A 15,704-nucleotide genomic window follows, 5' to 3' on the forward strand; every position below is an offset into this window, starting at 1 on the left:
CAGGAAATTTATTTCGGCAGGTAATTGGAGCCTTGCTCACAATTTGCACAGCTGCCGTCTACTCTACCGACACTGTTGTGAAATTCCTTGGGAAGACATCACTGCGCTAGCAGGGCTGGGTTCCTCAGGACTCCCTCAGCTGCATGCTCAAATGTCTTTAAGAGCAAAAAGGTAGTCAAAGGGCCATCCACTAATAAATTCGCTGCAAATGTGAGTACTACAAGCCAATTTGTGTTTCACTTGAACAAAAAATAAAGATTAAAAAAAAAAAACCAAGTGAAGAAAAACAGCCTCTCAAGTCCAGGTGGAATGTGGTGGATGAAAGTGATTTCCAGCCATTGTAGGATAAAATGTGTTGATTGCACTGAGGAGGCTTTGGGGAACCAGAAGGGCATCAGATTGCTGTTCATACAATATCTCTCTTTTCCTCTGTGGTAGCTCCTTCGTCCAGTAAAAACGTGGTTTGAGGCTGTCGTCAGGTAAATGAAGCCAGGATTGGCCAGTGCCTAAACATTTAGTCCGTGTTATCATGTCAAAGAAGTCATTACTTGTTTTAGATTGTGCTCATTGGATTTAGTGGAGAAATGTAGTATCCAGAATTCAAATCTTGATGAAAATGTAATTTATTCAGAGTCTGCCTAAATCTGTTTGTAAATGGAGGCTCTCCTAAGTGATCAAGTGAGACCTTATGACTGCTTGGTGCTTCCCGTTTCCGATGTCACTGACAGTCTTGGCTTTCTTGTCCCACGCCAGCCATACAAACCAACCCACCCACCTACTGCTGGAGTTTATATACATCTACAATAATGTATGATACTGTTTAACTACTACTACTAAGGACATTTTCATTTTCCGTGTTTTAAAAAAGCCTTTGCAAGCAGTTTTTTTTTTTCTTTTGTAATGCTTTAGCTGACCACCGTGGCTCGTATCAAACTAGAAAGCTGACTCATTATCTGCTTCCTCTGTTTTTACTGGCGCTTTGCTCTCCTCTCTGTTACAGCAAAGTTATGGCTTCAAGGTCTGAGCATCCTCAACCCAGACACACTGCACAGATCGGAGGTTTAGTCACACAAACACTTATCACAGGTCGAGCTGCTGTGGAGGCAGAAACAGGCTCAACTGTCGAATCACATGTAGATTGGTGGGGTCAAAGAACCGGTGATTTGAATCAGATGATCTCTCATTCACCATGTTGTAAGGTAGCTAACTGAAGCAACCAAGGTCAAAACAGGAAGATACAGTCAGTTTGAACCTGAATTTAATCAAATTCTATGTATGAGAAGCAGAAGTGTGAAGGGGAATTCCAGTGCCCATGTGAAAAGCTGACTTCTCGAGTACTTTATCCCTTTATTGTAATCATGACAGGGGAGAGATGACAATGACATTCAACAAATGTCCTCAGCAGGACATGAAACAGGAATGTCACAGTCCATCATCATCCCTTAACAGTATGTCCCAAACTACCAATTCCATCGCCTGCCAATTTCTAAGAAATACATAAAACGCTTTAATCCTGCAACAAGGCTGCCAGGGTTACTGACGATTAATCCTCTGGTCTATGAAATGTGAAACGTGTTTTTAGAGCCCAGACGTTTTCAGATGCTTTTTTTTTTTCAATCCAGCTAACGGATGAAAATCCAAAATATTCATTTTGGAATTACATGAAAACACAAAACTGCAGCAAAGCGTGACATTTAAGATGCCGAAACCAGATTATGAATAATTTTCTTTGACGCAAATAATGAATTAATCAGCTATTCTTTTCACATGGTGCATCAAATTCCTGTGAAAATTGGACCTTTCTCATGTGAAAGCATGTCTATGGAGGCCAAACATCCGTATTTTGCTTTAAATACTTGCCATTTCAGTGGCTTAAATCCAACGTCGCTCGGGTTCACCTGCTGTGAATGAACACAGTGAGGTTACTTCTGCTTCCAGAGCAGAATCAACAAATGTTTTTAAGACTAAATCTCCCATCTGCACAAACTGCATACCTTACTCTGCCTCCACCATCCAACAACACCCCCCGCCCCCCGCCTGCTCTTCCCACCACCAGCAAAGTCCCCTTCCTGCTCCATCCTGAAACCCTGAAGACACTCCCACCCCACCACCTCATACTTTCCCTGATGACCCCCTCCCCACCCCCACCCCGTTCGGGGATCAGCCTCCTTGTCCACCACGTGGCTCTTTTCAAATTGGATACGAAGCACAGTTGAAAAAAGTAAAAGAGAAAAAAAAAAAAGGATGTGTGTAGCTTTAAGGACAAATAATAACAGGCAGGTGTTGTGGAAGTACGTGTGAGGAGGGTTAAACATCTCTTCGCTCTGGCCTGGAGAGAGAGAACACGGGGAGAGGACAGTGGATGAAGGAAGAGGAGAGGAGGGAGATGTTTACTGAACCGGAGCCAGAGAGGCAGACAGAGGAAGAGTACAACTTGTTCTTTCCCCTGTGTTCTGTTTGCAGCCTGTCCACTCAGTCAAGTTAACAAGCAGCTAATATAAACAACACCAGGCCCTTCCCTTCTCTTTGCCCTTTCACCTCCTCATTTCCAACTCCGGCTGTCTCTCTCTCCTTCCCTCCATACTGTTGGGTCTCCATCCAAATATTTCTTTCACAACCTGTAACAATCAAATCAGGAAAGCAGAATGGGATTGGGCAAAAAGAGAAGAAGAACGGGCCAAAAAGCAATGACATTTTGTTCCAAAATATTTTCATTCGGACCGTGACTTTCAGTAGAACTTGCCCTCTGTGTTTTATTTGCATTCAGACAAAAGGCTATAAATCTGCCCAACATTAGTCAGCAGTTAAGATGGACGAGAAGAACGGCTAACAAAATAATTGTAGCCTGTTGTCAAGAAATCCCATAAAAAGAACAAAACCAACAAAAACCTGCTCCTAGTAGTACTGTCTGTGTATCCTCCTCCTCTGTACCATGCATCTTTATTCATGCACATTAAATCCTCAATAAGTACAAAGTAAAAATGATCAGTGATCATTTTTTTCACATTTCCAGTCATTCTTAATAAATTACCAGACATTCTCCTACTTTTTTTTTTAGGCTTTAATCTGTAACTGAAAAAAATCTCCAATGAATTCTCAGTTTACTCATTTAAGTCACGTTGGTTAAAAAGAACAGTACTCAGCTTTTTAAACAAAACTTTATATTTGCAAGCAGTTTGTAGTTATTTATGTTTCCAGTAGAAATCAATGGAAGCAATACATTAGCCAAAAAAAAAAAAAAAAAAAAAAAAAAAGCTTTTCAATCTAATCGTGCCATAGATGAGTAACTTGGCCATGTAATAAATTTTGATATTTTGCTCATCACACTTATTCCTAACTGAGGAGTCAAACAATGAAGTATTTAACAGTTTTGTTGGTTTTGGTCTTTCCCTCGGATTTGTTGAGATGACAATAAGACAAGCACCGGCTTTCTTCTGAAAATGTCACGAACAGCCAGGTAATCTTCATTTTCGATTTTTTTTTTTTTTTTTGTTAACTTATCAGTACAATTTCATGCATAAGCCAGCAGTTAAGACTGATCATAATGTATGAACAATCACAGACTGTAAAAATAGAAACATTGGAAAACAATACATTTTTCTAATTTTATATCAACCTTGACCTTTATACTTTTTTTCTTTTATCATTGCTCGACTCCCCTTCATGCTTCCTCCTCGACAATCTGAATCATTTATTCAACCTTCCTTCACATCTGGTTTTACCCATTTGTTGTCTGGTAGGTTCAGACGCCTCAGACATTTATAACCGCACACAAATTGAGGTGTAAACGCTACCAGGACTCGCTGAAGATCGATTTGGCCACAGCTACCATCTCCCACCAACAGCCAAATAGCATTTGGTCCCATTAAATTCAAATTCAGCTGAGTTCTATACACAAAGCGTAAATAAAACAAAACTACTGTTTTATGAAGGAAAGAGTGATTTCTGCATGAGACACTTCACCTCCAGGTGTAAATGTTTTCGCAATAAATCAAGTCAACACACAATCTGGATTTAAGATGCAGTTAAAGTCCGTTTGTAAAGAGGCCCTCTGCACTGCATTTCTGCCGTAATATCATCTGCTTTACTTCCTTATTCCAATGTTGTTGTTTTTTTTATGTTCTTCCTTTCTCTGCTTTCATAATCTGACCTCTTTATCTCTCTTTCACTTAGAAAGTCTACTTTTCCTGAAGGAAATATGTGTTTATTTGCCTCCCTTTGATACAACCAGGGGCCAATTGGTGTTTTGATTCCTGGCAAAGTGCAGCCTCTGTATGTGGTGTGACTGAAAACACGAGGTCTGCGTGCAGACAGGTGTCGGTGGTTTCAGGATGAATATACAGGGCTTGCATAAGACCTGTTGTTTGTTCAGGGTGAGGGTTGAATGTGGTTAAAAGTATACGGCAGCTCAGTTCTTGCAGACCTTTTCTGCCTCATTTCTCTTCTTCTTCTTCCTCTGGATGAAACTTGATATAAATCGAAATGAAAGTTAGCCTGAGTGGAAAAACAAAAGTGTGCATAAAAGCAAAACTGCATAACTTCAACAAAATGCTTCAACTATACCAAAACAATACTTTTTTTACTACAAGCAAAGTTAAAGTTGACTTTGCTTGCTGTGTGAACACACCTTTACTGAACATTTACACTGAGCTGGCTAAATTATGAAACCCACTTTATGCGAGAAAATCTTAATAACGGGGAAGCAGTTAAATGCCCCCTCCATTACAGATTAAGCTCATCACAGCCAACATCTGCTCAGCTGAAGAAAAAGTTTGAGGAAACAGAAAGTTGTCCTTTCGACATGTGTTCATTTTCAGAAAAACTCACATCAGTTATCCACTCAAGCTTTGCTATATGTTCAGCCTGACAATGGCTCAGCGTGGAAAAAAGATTTAACCAGCTGGCTGTGGATGTCCTCGAAAGCATTTTCCTCTCTCCTTGTCTTTTATTTTTATTTTATTTTATTATTATTATTATTTGTCTGTCTGTTTCTCTCATTTACTTTCCTTAACTTTGTGTAACTTTAATGTTTTCAGTCTCACTTCCAACGCCACTTCATGCATCTCTTTATCTTTCCTCACTCTCGCCTCTCATATTTCTCTGGATCTCTCCTGTGCAGTGCAGAGCAGATACTTTCTGACTCATTAACAACAAAACCAAATTCTCACTCCTCTTTCCTGACCGGCAGTTCTTAAACGTTCTCTCCCTCAGGTCGAAACACGTTATTTAACAACAATTCAGTCGAGTTCTGGTTTGCAAAAAAGCTTCTTTTTTTACCTAAAGGGACTTTTATATATCCTTTTTTATAATACTATCTTATTCTAAGCACTTAGCATATTCTTCTTAGTTGAAAGGTTAATTGATGAAGCTTTTTTTCCTCTTCTCATCTATCTTATCTGCTCTCGTGACATTTTCAAATATTACTGGATATCATTCTGCATCTTATTGGTCGTATTTTGCGATATTTGAATACCAATCAGCATCATCCAATCAGAGCAGAGCTGGACACAGGTTTCCTCCTCTTCCTCTTCCTCCTGTCTTATTTGTCCTTATAAAGATGTTCAAATCTCTGCTGCTGTGTCCAGTTTCTCCTCCACTCTGCATCAGTTCTTCAATACAATAATATGAATGTTGCAGGAGTTTATCCTTCTGTATTCTTTGTTTCAAAGAATGTTGTGCCATTTGTTAATAGCAAAGAGAACTATTGAACATATATGAAAAAGAAGAGCTATTTTAAATTATTTTTGGCTTTTTTTGCTATATTTATTTTCTTGTATTAGAATCTTCTTTGTAGGAGGGAAAAATCAAAAAATGTATTTTTCATTAGTGCGAAAAACCTATTTTCTTCCTTTTTGTACAATTTCGATGTTTTAAGCGAGACTTTGAAAAGCAATATGATGATGATAAATGATGATGTTTCCTGTGACTGTATCTGCATGCTGTTTGTTTTGCCTTAAAGATGGCTGCATCCCACTATGACGACCCCCCCCAGTCCAATTCTGACCCGCCTCTTAAGGTCCCACCCTCATCTAATGGAGTCCTACTTCCATCATATCCAGTCCAGACTGATCCAGTCCAGTGCAGTCAATAAAGCAGTGCTTTCTGTGTACACAAAACGATCTGCATCCCTTTCTTATTCTCCTGAAAAGATTTAAATGTACAAATCAACATTACATCTGCGCTATATCGTTATGGATCATAGTTATTATTGACAGGCTGATATGTAAATGGTGAAAATGTGCTCCCGTGGAGGTAATCTAGGCAATTTTTTTTAGACATCTCCCTCAAAAACAAATCTAAGCAAAAATCGTCTGAAAAGAATTTCATGACATTTTTTCAAGTTACTGAGTGATTTCTGGACCAAAATGATGGTCTAACTCACCGATCCAGTGGCCGTGTTGGCAAGCATGGTTTGAAAAACTCAACAGCAGTCACTTTGCAGTTGATCACTGTCAGCTGCTTTACTGGAACTAGTAGTAAGTAGGAGCCTGACAAAGAAAAGACACTGGAGTCTGTGAATTGTGAATTAGCACCACAAATTAAATTCCTTTCATCTCTTTAAAGTTCAACAGAAAGTGTCTTTGTGTCTCTTTTGAAATCCTTATGAAGAAACCTAACCAGAGGTCAGATCAGAGGAGGAATAAAAACTAGAATACGTATTTGAGTCATCTGCAGACCCCCACCATTAAGACATTTAAGAAAAGAAATTAAATTACCAGGATTAAACCAAGCGCTGGTTTTTGACCAAATGCAGTCGAGTCTGCCAAGAAACCCCTTCATCAGAAAAGTGGCTATGAACCTCAAGACCACTCGAACAAAACTCCAGTGGTCTTCAATCATGATGGAATAATTTACTGGAACAGAGAGAGGCCCACAAAAAAAAAAATTAGAAACCAGACTCTCCTGAAAACCAACTCATGCCAAGTTCATCAAAGGGTGTGAAAGACAGAGCATGACGCAAACCATTCTGTGACCTGATGAAATAAAATTCAAATCACTTCAGCTAGCATGCACAGATTATCAAGCCTTTAACATCACTCGTACCCCATGGCACGGTGCTGCAGCTTCAGACGTGGCCGGAGAAAATTGGAAGAGGTCCAGAAGAACAATGCACAGATCCAAACACAGGCAAATCTCGAGGAGAGCATGTTTCTGAGCGCCAAAGGCCTGAGAGCAGGGCCAACGAAATTCTGCTCCAACAGGACTCAAGCATGCTGCCAAATCAATCCTGGAGAGGCTTCACAACAAGAATGTGAAAGTCCTTCACCGACCTCAAAGCCCAGACATGAATCCCAGAGAAAATCTGGGGAATGACTTGAAGATTGAGGTACATCAGCAAAATTCAAATGTGGCATTCTGATGCAAAGATTTCAAGGAAGAATCGAAGAGTTTCCGTCAGAGAAAAACGAATCTTATATTTGAGTTTCTTTCATATTTTCACATCAACAATGGATCAAATGAATGCGTGTACAGTAAAATTGGAATTGTAACTGGCACCAGTAAAAAACACACTTTTCGTGACAGATTTGTCACTCAACTCTTCATTTTCAAGTGTTTGTTCTATGAGTTCATTGTTTTGAGCAGTTTTGGTCTATTCTCACCTCCACTATCAGTCTTGATTCCAGCCACAGCAGGGAACTATTTTCAATATAAAAAAAAATAAAATAAAAATCAGATAAAGTATAAACCATCTGCCTGGTGCCAAACCTCTACTAGGACTGGATTTGTCTCTCCAAGGGGGGTCACGCGATTTTAACATCACATGATAAAATCATCACTCGTCAGTAATAATTACAGCTAATGCTGCCATGTTTTTTGGGTCCTCTTGTGATTAAAAGCCCCCCAGAGCGGCGTCCTTGTAATTTCTTTTATTTTTACCCAAGAAAATTTGCTTATTGCAGCAGTAGATGAGTATGAAATTTACTGCTGTGGAAAATGGAGAAAGATTGGAATATTTCACTAAACTGAAAGAAACATTTTATCACCAACCTATTTTGGCTTATCGAATGAATTCTACAAACAGGTTACTGATATTTGGAGTCGATGTCTGTGACAGACCAAACCAAGGGAACCAAGTGAAGTAACAAACAATTAGTCCAATTACCGAGGAAAAAAAGCTAACATTTTATTTCCCACATTCCTTGTAATCCTGTCCAAGCTTGAAGTTACGGATAGCCACTGGCAATGCTACAAAATTGTAAAACACGTTGCATATTTCTCTCTGAAGTTTTTTGAGCCCATAACTAACAGATGGTGAACACCAGTTCTACAAGTATTCATTGGCTGTAGACACAAGTCAAAGTGAATGCTAATAGCGCCCTGTGTCTTCTGGATGTTTAAGGGCCAGATTATCGGCAACTGTAAAAGAAGTGATTCATATGGGGCGCTGTCCGACCACGTCAGAGTGTTTATACCTGATCCAAATGGCTGCTCTTACAGACAGAGTGAAAACTGGGCAGTCATAGAGGGGAGTGAGATACAATATTGTTTAAATGTGTTGAAAGAGCAGTTTTTCCTGGAAGACAATCTCAGTATTGCACCGGTTTGTTTGTGTGAAAAGAAATAAATGTGTAGCAAATGAAGCCCAGCATACTTTCACATCTCCACACAGCTGGCCAGTCAAGAGCTTTTGACTTCGGGATCATCAATTTCAGCGAGTTACAGAAATGGCCAATGTGCCTGCTATAATAAAAAGGTGTGGCGTAATGAGGTTTCCAAAGCCATCTGTTCAGCTGACAAGGACTTCTAATGGAATATATTGGCCCCTAGTTTTAGTCTGTATCCTTCCCATTTTTTCCACAACCAAGAGAGCCAGTAAAAAAAAAAAAAAAATCAAACTGTTGTGGAATGCATGCGGGAGGAGAGAGAAAAGATCTTTAGAAATACTGTTCAATAAGAAATTAATGTTACTGCTGTTGTTGCTATGCCTGTGCCAACCAAACCAAACAAACCACTTTGGTTCAGCCACGAGCCAATAACTGGGAGTCTGGCGTGGCTGATAAACGGAGCATGTGAAATGGTTTCTTTTTCTTTATCATTCCTCTGTAGCTCCATGTTATTTTATTTAGTTTCCAAAACGATGTAAATAAACTGTGTCTTCAATTGTTTTTTAAATCAGGCTGCAGCTCATAATATGGAGGGAAAAGCGAGGCACTTTAAATACTTTATAAATGCAGACTTGATATAACTACTCACTGTTTTCTGGTTTTTGCTCGGTCCTTTTACTCTGTCATAATCAAACCATCTCCTCCAGCTGTTTTCTATCTCATGTCGGCTCTGCCTTATAATAAGGTAGACCTCAACCCTCTCTTCCCTCTGATTCACGCATACAGACCCTGGAAACAAGCCAAACAAACAGACATATTCATAATAATGGAAATCAATTTAGCAGCACAAAGCAAAAGTACCTGGAGAGACTTCATGCACCTGGCTTTCACAAAGCTTTCATTTTCACATTTCCTTTGGGGCCCTTTTGAAAATCATTTTGTTTTGCAATCTAAATGTCTTCTTACGCCTTTGTGAAGGTTTAACTGGTACAATCTACCATAGCACTAACCCACTATCTCACCAAAGATTCAGGGATCTTAAAAAGCACTTAAAAGCATTCATGGCTTTTTATTTCCTGTTTCGCTCAGCTTCATATTCTGAAATGGTGTCTGGGGTGGCAGCAGTGTGACATTTCAGAGCTGAAGGTGTCACAGGGGACTCCAGTAGAAATATTCACACACCTGCCACAGGTGTTTTAGAAAAGAGGAGATACTAAAGCTGCAGTAGGCACAGGAAAAAAAAATATGTGGGGTTTATTAGTTTACATCACAAAAAAAGGCTTCAGTGTGAAATAATACGACATATTTCAAATGAATTATAACGCAGTCTCTGATTGCTCTTATAATAGCAGTGGCTAAGCTCACAGTTATTTGTTGTTTCTTTTTTAAATCCGACGACACCTCTGGACTCACAGAATATCAAAAAGGTGGAGAAAAACCGGCGAACCTCGCACTGCTTCACAGTTCGGGAACCTCCAGTGTCCTATTGCTTTTCAGATCTGTAAAGCAATAGGACACTTTATTGACAAGTATTGTTTTGTGTTCATTGTTACTGAAAAAGAGCTGAGCAAATAAATTGTGCATTCTTGTTCCAAAAGAGCCAGTTCATATTAAAAACATAATGCTGTTTAACTTGTCATATTTCTGTGCATGTTGCCACACTATTCCTGACAAGCAGGATCAGCACGCCACAGTTATGGCAGGCACAGACTGATGGGCTGTGAGCCTTAATCTCCTGTCAGGCCATGTTAAGTGTGAAATAACCCTTCTTTCAGAGATAACCATTGTGAAGCCAAAGTGTCTAACTGTCTTGGCTTCTGAAGAAGTCATCCTCGAAGGCTCAGTGGAGTAAATCTGGCAACAATAAAACCACAGTGTCTTTTCAGCAGTAAAACTTAAGAAAACTTTTCATTTTAAGTAGCTATGTGCTGCGTGGGGAAATAAAAATGGTGCAGGTGGGCAGCGCCAAGATATCTATTGACAACATAAGGTCAGAGAAGTAGATCCCCTGCAGGCATTTCATATAAATTACATCTGATAACGGAAGACTATTTGAATTAGAGAAGCTTTGCAGATGATATGCACCGCCCACATGGCCAGCCTGGCTGATTATAGGTTTTTTTCATTTTAGTGTATAATTTCAGTTTCACTGGGTTATCACTCATCTCCCTTATAATCAGCGAAGTCTTACAGCGAAGTGTCCCACTGTGTGTCAGTGAAAAAGTCATGTGGATCATCAGATAGCTCGTTAGCATTCTGGTCAACATGCAAGCTCAAGTTGTTTCCTCCACGGGGTGACAAATGTCTGCAAAAGGTTCAAAACTCAACGGAATCCATTTAAAGTTGTTTTTTTTGCAACAATTTAATCTGAAACATTGTTAAAGAATCAATAGAGAACAGAGAAGCTGTTTGGAGAAACAGTTGGCAGCTGATGTCCACCACTGTGAAACCATGAAATCCACATCAGTTTCAGGACATCTAACGACAGAGGAAGGAGGTGGGTGGCTCTGCTTGGGGGGATCTGAACAATTCTATCTGTTATAATCTGATATACTGCCCTACAGACAGACACACACACAGCAGCAGGTACACGCTGGCAGGTCATCACTGTCCTGATAAAGGACTTCAGCTTTTTTTCTCTTGTATTAATTCCCTAATCTCCGATTCTCCAGATCTTTATCTGTAATACATCCAGACCAGACCAGTAACTTTACATGTCAGGTGTTGAAACCAGTCAGTACAGCAACCGGCTGAAGTATCAAAGAGGCCATCGGGGCTTAGTGTGTTTGTGATGAATTATAAGTCATGTAGTTCCTCTTGAAACAACAAACAATTGATTTGTCTAAAGGCTTGGCTTTAAAAAGAAGAAACGAAAAATGGACGTGAAAGATGGTTTGTTTTTGTTGCCTTTGGTCTGGATCCAGGCCGCCCTGCAGAAAGTGATGCAGCACTATCTGTTGGTTGATAAAGAGCTGTTTAGAGCGGAACGTTTCCTGTTAGACTTTGACTTATTGGTAAGTAATTATCATGCTTCCTGCTGGCAAGTGTGGAATATCAAGATAATTGTACTGAATGATTCATCACCTTGTTGAGAGTTTTGAGGCAGTAAACTCTAAAATCCCTTTCCGAGGATATGTCAGTTCATCCAACCAGCCTCAAGATTTCAAAACATATGTAATCACACCCACACGACCTCCACGTCCAGCTCCTTTACCTTCAAGCTCATCCAAGGTCAGCCAGCTGGACAACTGATGCAACGGCTCGTTTGCACAATCGAGATTATCTGGAAAAACTGTATCAAAGGCTTATCTGCATCTGACTTCACTGAGCCAGTGAAGAGGAGTGGACAAAGATCCACAGGCCACAACCGACCACCTGATCAACCACCACACGATCCTGAGACCACCTTCATTTCAATTTGGGGAAAGACGGAAGTAAAGCAGCTGCCACAAAATGAGAATGGTTTGATTTCAACTCAGGTGTTATAGGAAGAGCTCCAAAAGGACCCTTTTCATAACCCTAACCCACAAGGATTTGGGTCGGAAATTTACATTCCTCCAAATTGATGTTTAAAAATTGATATCAACATTATGTCTTCTGTGTAAATGCTACTAGATGTCCCCGGTGCAGTGCAGCTGCTGGAGACAAATTGGGGGTTGCATCTGAACCTCTGCTGCTTCCCTCAAGACAAATATGCAGCACAGCATTTGTCAGAACGATCGTTCTTTTGACAGCAAAACATCATCAACACACAGAAGTAGGCTCAGTCTGAGGAAGAGTACCCTGACAGGACAACATGAACGGGTGACTTTGGAAGGTGTTAACAACAAGGCCAGTATGTCTGTCTCAATACAGCTGAAGAGGCAGCCTGGAAACCAAAGTAATAATTTCTTCTGCAAAGAGAAACTATCTACATTATGGTTCTTCATTCCTCACATTTCCAATCCACATATATACAGACAGAATTGTAATGCTGCACAACAATATCTATGCATCATATTTTTTATCATCACTATAGATGAATTGTAAACATTTTCTCTGATGGTCTTACTGCAGACAGCAGTCCAGCATCACCCCCTGATGCACCTGACAACATGATGTCATCTGCTGAAGGCTCTAATATGGCCTGATGATATTTCCATGACAATTACATCCCCTTGACTGCCAATCATATTAGTCACAGGTCACTCTACCTTATATTTCTAGCATCTGAATTATGTCAAACCACTCTCTCCATAACCGGCGACCCGACCTCGGATAAGCGGATGAAGATGGATGGATGGATTTCCTCCATATGCCTGAGAATGTCTCAGTACATTACTGCTCTGATGACATGCTGTTGACAGATGCACTGCTGATTTTTCCTAAATGCTCGACATTCTTTAACACTTGATTCTGTATATTATGTCATCTTTTTGTCTCATAGCATCAAAAGTAGGACTTGAAGTTCTGCATTTTGAAAGTTTTCATTATTACTCTGCGGTATCATTTTCGTGAATCAAACAAACATTCAAAAGAAAATAAGAGCAGCAATAGTTTGTGTTTGGAGAAAACAGCTTGATGAAACCGTGACAGTAAATGTGTAAACTCAGAAATTGTCACAGCATTATAAAAATGTTATTATTTTGTTTGTTGTTTGTTATCTTATCTTGCTGACTGTTGTAGAAAAGTAATCATGCCCTAAAGACAGTATAGTACGTCACCACTGTAGACACAATCACAGTGAAAATCGTCCTTTGAGGTTTTCTTGCTGAAACAGTTGTTTTCTTTCTTTGCTCCTTTCTCTCAGACAGGTGTTCACCGAAGGACAAGAGGCCGTAACTGAACCCGATTTGTAATCCAGCAGATGGCCGGTGTCTTCTAGTTTTAAAGACATACATCTATAACACGCGCACGAGCTATAGCAACGCACGCCTCATGAACAGGAGGCCACAAGGTCTTCCTTGGCAACGTTATTCAGCTCCAGCTGGTGGAAATTTGCCGCGTCATTTTCTGCTCTTTTGCTCCCGTTTCTTATCCCTTTTCAAGCTTTCCTTTCAAATAAAGCCAGAAAGGCCCAAAAATTCATTCATTCATCTTCAACCGCTTATCAATTTCTGGGCCCTGGGCAGTGCTGGAGCCAATCCCAGCTCACTCTGGGTGAGGGAGGGGTCACCCTGGACAGGTCACCAGTCCATCACAGAGACAGACAGAGACCAACAACCACTCACACTCAGACAATTTAGAGACATGATGTCTTTGGACGGTGGGAGGAAACCAATGCAAACGCCACACAGAAAGGCCCCAGGCCTAGGAATCGAACCCACAACTGACTTGTTGTGGGGCAACAGCACTAGCCCAAAACATAAAAAAAGTCAAAGCTAAAGTAAAACCTGTCTCTGCTGTCCTTTTAAAAAACAAAATGAAAACCTGATTATGTGGTAACATTTTACAACTTTGGAGTTGTATTCCGATTGTATATTGTGATTCAGCCACTGCTGCATGAAGCAAAATAATGTTAGCCAAGTATGCAGCTGTTACAAATATTTGGAAAAACTTAGTGATTAATCTAAGTTTTTTTTCCAGTTTAAAATTATTTAATGCTTTGAGTTTCAAATAAAACAAGGCATCTGAAGACGTCAGTTTGGGCTGTAGAAAATAATCAAAGGCTTTTTTGACATAATCCTAATATCTCATTAAAACACAGCTGAGAGCAGCAACTCTAAGGGCAAATGAATGAGTCACATGTTCATCCTTCCAGGATGTGAGGCACTGCTTCACGCAGAAAATTTTGTCAATTTTAGACTACATCAATCGTAAGTTAATTTAAAGTTGGTATCAAGCCGATGGGTTGCATTATGTCATTCATGGGTGCTGAGTGTAAGCATTTTTACAAAATGTCATGGAAAATTTTGTGCAGTAAATACAAAAACACCCAGATGGAGATGGTGACAGAGAGTCTGAGCTGCCTTCTGAATTGGGGGAGTACTGCCCCCTGGTGGTAACATCAATAGTTGTACTGCAATTTCGCACAGGCCTAAACCTTGACTCCTTAATGTGATAAATACTAAATACTTTATCTTAAAGTGGCATTAGACAAGAAATAACAACTTAAATAGTTAGGATAGGACATGTTGTATTAACATGTACTACGTCTGATACATTTTTAATATAAAACCTGTTTGTTTTACAGCTGGAACGTCATTTCTGACAGATTTTACACACAGCTGCCCTTAATCTCAATTTACAATTAAATATTAGTTCTTCTCTGTATTAATTAGAAAAAACTGGGAAATGCTAAACTCAATTGATTGTTTCAGTTTCTATATTAACAACTTTGAATGAACACCACAAACAATCGAAGCCTCATGCTGAAACAGACATCCTTCATGTGTTACATTAAGCAGCCAAGTACACATTTTTAAACATGTACTGTATAAATATATAGCCGTTTATATTATGTGGTACTAATTGCAGCCCTTGTATCTTCATGTTGTGTGTGGGGATTCATCTGTCTGCGTGTGTGTGAGTCTGGCAGGCAGCATTGTTCACGGCGGCAGTGAAGGACACATCTACATGATCTGTAGAGCCACCAGCCCAAACACACCCCTCTAAGCAACTATAAATAGCTTCCAATGTTTTTGCAATGAGTGCCTGTGTTTGTGTATTCCCCTCTCCTTCTGAGGTTTACTGGGCTGTCGATTAGTAGACGGTGAGGAGATATTAAAAGAGGGAAGATAAGGACAAAAAAAGGGCAGGGCAGAAGATCAGAGGAAAGTTTGAGCTAAAGAATTTTCATGAGGCAAAGAAAACAAATAAATGAAACATCTGAGCAGAAAAGAATTTCTTCAACTTCAAATCATTTCACTGAAAAAGATACTGGCTCATCTGGAGGACAGCATCCACCTCATTGCTGTTCAAGGATGGAAGATGGATTCAGATTTTAAGCCGTGTAATGTATCACATTAGTTAATAAAAGTCTGCATACTTCTTTTGCGCTTGAATGCAAATAATTTAGGCAAACTGGTTCCCAGACTCGGCTCATTTCTAATACTGAATTTGACTTCCTCAACACTAAAGTGGAAAGGGCCCATCGCATGTCATCAGTTTCACCTGCACTTTTCCTGCTTAACAAATCACACTGACAGATATATTATGGGTCTGCACAGATTGTGTTTG

Source organism: Echeneis naucrates, chromosome 14 (genome assembly GCF_900963305.1).
Source record: "Echeneis naucrates chromosome 14, fEcheNa1.1, whole genome shotgun sequence".
Lineage (NCBI taxonomy): Eukaryota > Metazoa > Chordata > Actinopteri > Carangiformes > Echeneidae > Echeneis > Echeneis naucrates.